Consider the following 3,935-nt stretch of genomic DNA (forward strand, 5'->3'; position numbering starts at 1 on the left):
CTTACTTTATCCCATGAAATCCTCACAACAGCCCTTTCAAAGCAAGGCAGTTTTAGAGATGGAGGAACGGGGACCAGATATGCTGAGTAACTTGCCCCAAGTTACCCAGCAAGCAGGTGTCAGAGCCTAAACATCGTCCAGGTATTCTAACTCCAAGTCCAGTATTGACTCCACACCGAGGTACTGCCAGGCACATTGAACCACTGGGGGCAACAGGTCCAGGAGACAGGTAGTGATAGGCCCACAGCTAGGGAGGATCCTCTGCAAATGTATGAAGTCCTCCCCCATAATCCATGCCTTCAAAATTCATAGGCAAGCGGTGCTCCAAGCCTGGGGAGCCAAGACGCAGATGGCTGCAATTCTGACATCACCCAGATAAGCCACTGTCAGCTCTGGACCGCCAGCCTCAGAAGCTGAGGGCAGGGAGATTGGGAATTCTTGGTTGTTGAGATAGACAGTTCCTTCTGGTAAGACTCAAAAGGCAAGAAGTTGACACATGGGGACCCAGGTGGCCCTGCTCTCTTCCTCAGTGCTCAGTGCTATCAGGGCAGATACTCGGCTCCCAAGCCACTGGGCCCCGCAGGACTGGAGTCAGTTGCCGAATGGTTGGCTGGAGAAGGATTTGAACCCAGGTCGGCTGACTCCCAACCCCCAGCCCTTCCCACGCTGCCTGAGGTTATGAAAGGAGTCCCATCCTGGAGTCAGGATACCTGAGTTCTAGCCCAGCTTCTCCAAAAGGAGCTGTATGACTTGGGCCAGTGCCTTCCGATTCTAGTAGAGCGGGAAACACTCTAGCACCCAGGGGTTCTAGAGCCAGAGCCACCTGGGTTCAAATCCCAGTTTTTCCACTCACTAGCTGTATGGTCTCAGGCAAGCTTTCACAGGCCTGTGCGTCAGTCTCCACATCTGTAAATGGGGACACGATTGGTGCCCAGCTCACAGGATCGTCGTGAGGATTAAATGTCATCCACACAAGGCACTCGGAAGAGAGCCCGGTATGGAGCCGTGCTCAATAAAGGTGAGATGTTATTGTATAAAAATGAGAGTGAAGGGGGTCAAGTGGCAGCCCCAAGGACCCACATCCTCGCAGCAGTGAGTCTGATTGGCAGGTGGGATGGGAGCCGCTGTGTCGGACCTAAACACCTGCCTCTCCCATTGTCCCCCAGCAGCTCAAGCCCCGAGTCCCATGGCTGGTATTCATTCAACAACTTTTTACTAAGTATCTGTTGCAGGAAGGGGGACCCCTTCCAGGGCCTGAGCGTGGGCTCTTGTCTAACACTCAGAAATGAATTGTCCGAGGAGACGTGCTGACAAAGCAGGAGACTTTATTGGGAGGGGGCGCCCGGGTGGAGGGCAGGAAGGTAAGGGAACCCAGGAGGAATGCTCTGCTACATGGCTTGCAGTCTCGGATTTTATGGTGATGGGATTAGTTTCTGGGTTGTCTCTGGCCAATCATTCTGACTCAAGGTCCTTCCTGGTGGCGCGCACGTCGCTCAACCAAGATGGATTCCAGCGAGAAGGATTCTGGGAGAACATATGGACTGGCATCTCCTGTTTCCTTTTGACCTTTCCGGAATTCTTATTGTTGGTGGTGACTTGTCAGTTCTGTGTTTTTACCAGGACCTCCTGTTGTTACAATAGCTCATGCAAGTGGCTACTATCTTGCCTGGCCAGGGCGGGTGGTTTCAGTCAGTGTTTCCCCTAACATATCTACCCTGGGCCAGGCATGGCTACTGGATGGGGGACACAAAGGAGAGCAAAACCAGACGCAAACCCTGTGTGTCTAGAAGAGAGACAGTGAACAGACCCACAAGGAAATGACAGCCAGTGGTAAATACCACATGGGAAAATTAATCGGGGGAAGGGATAGCGATGGGGAGGTGTTTTAGATGAGCTGTTTCGGGAAGCCCTCTCTGATAAACAAAGACGTATTTATCATTTGTAAATAGTATTTAGCCACCCTCAGCTTCAGAGCTCAGCCAATTTCCCAGCTGGGGGAATCGTTGGCATGGTGGTCACCCATGTGATCCCAGAGGCCCGCAAGGAAGACGGGGAGGGTTTGAGCATTGCAGAAGGGGACGCCCTGATATCAGTGGATTGTGACATTTTGGGGAAGGTGCTGGGGGTGATGGTCCACGAGTACAGTCAGGTTGAAGGTAAAAAGCTGGGATTGGGAGGCTGGATCCAGAGTACCGACTGGAACACAGTACAAGGCCAATTGCAGGGTCCCATCTCTGAGGTGCGTCATCCGCAGGAATGCTTGAGACACAAGGAGGTCTCAGATCACACACCGACAGGGCCAGCTTCAACAGTGAGAAAGTCATCTTAAAGTCAGACTGCTCAGCTTTCCAAATTGTGACATAGTGGCCTGAATTTAAATTTTCCAAGATAAATTCAGTGGCTTTATTTTTTACTGTTAATAGAGGTAGACCTATTCTGTGTTGTGTTAGAATTTACCTGTAAGTTATTTTAGTATCAACTACACGAATGTTACTGTATATTTTACGTATGATAGGATTACAACTGCACACAATTCTAATCTAATTCTAATAAAAACACACTAGAGCCTTAAAAATATTGATAACGTTAACAATATTGTAATACTATAAACAATAATTATTAAGAAATAGAGAAGCAAGAAGAACATTCCCGGCAGAGGAAACAGCACATGCAAAGGCTCTGAGAATGGGACAAGCCAAGGACTTTGGCTTTTATTCTCAGTGTGAGAAGGTAGATTGCTCTTTTTTTTTTTTTTTTTTACTTTTGGCTGCGTTCGGTCTTCATTGCTGTGCGTGGGCTTTCTCTAGTTGCGGCGAGCAGGGACTACTCTTCATTGTGGTGCGCGGGCTTCTCATTGCAGTGGCTTCTCTTGTTGCAGAGCACGGGCTCTAGGTGCACGGGCTTCAGTAGTTGTGGCACGCGGGCTTCCGTAGTTGTGGCACGCGGGCTCTAGAGCGCAGGCTCTAGATTGCTCTTTAAAGCAGACAACATAGCAGATGTTTTTCATGCCTATCAAATTCAAAATGCTAATCCACGAGTCCAGGGGGTTGACCCACCTTGTCCAAGGTCACTCACCACCCAAAAGTCCCTTCCTATTGAGACAGAAAAAAATAAAAATAGACTACATAGTAGCCCAATGAATGTGAAAAGCCTTGTTTTCATCAACAGAAAGGGGGGAAAAATGAATCAACACAGCCTCCTCTTCACGCTGAACAGTCAGTCATAGTTAATGTACAGATCACAGAGGCAGGTAACTCATACATGCTTAGTAGCAAATGGAAAAATCAAAGCAAAATAAGTTAAAAAGGGATACAGCAAAGAGAAGGCACCTCTTAAATCAGCCTTTTCGAACTGCTTCGGGGCACCCTGGAGGGTCCTGTGAAATGCCATGCTCAAGCCCGCCAGTATTTCTGACGCAGGGGTGGCCCGGCCGAGGGCATGCGCAGCTTCTCCCGTGCCGCCTGGGAGTTCAGATCGCTGTCCAGAGATGTTGAGATGACGTGAAGCATGTGCCTCAGGCTGGCCATTGTGCTAGACGCCTTACCTGCCTCGTCTCCTTTAATCCCCCCCAAGATCCTGGGAGGTAGGCAGGATCTTCCCCATTTTACAGATAAGAACACTGAGTCCCAGAGAAGTTAAGCTAAACGTATGAAGTTTACATTAATTTGAATCCTGGCCAATTCAGGAAATTTGTAAGATCTTAGTTAAGAGTGGAAAGGTTGGAGCTTCCCTGGTAGCGCAGTGGTTGAGGGTCCACCTGTCGATGCAGGGGACGCGGGTTCGTGCCCCGGTCCGGGAAGATCCCACATGCCGCGGAGCGGCTGGACCCGTGAGCCACGGCCGCTGAGCCTGCGCATCCGGAGCCTGTGCTCCGCGACGGGAGAGGCCACAGCAGCGAGAGGCCCGTGTACTGCAAAAAAAAAAATGACAAGGCA

General features: G+C 50.0%; 1 pseudogene across 1 annotated transcript; it reads left to right on the plus strand.

Moving 5' to 3' along the window:
* Positions 1-2,008: 2,008 nt before the first annotated feature.
* Positions 2,009-2,364, plus strand: LOC307187524 (acylphosphatase-1-like; annotated as a pseudogene). The gene has a single exon. The product of its transcript is annotated as an acylphosphatase-1-like (transcript).
* Positions 2,365-3,935: the final 1,571 nt, after the last annotated feature.

Source organism: Stenella coeruleoalba (assembly GCF_951394435.1).
Source record: "Stenella coeruleoalba genome assembly, chromosome: 1".
NCBI classification, from domain to species: Eukaryota; Metazoa; Chordata; class Mammalia; order Artiodactyla; family Delphinidae; genus Stenella; species Stenella coeruleoalba.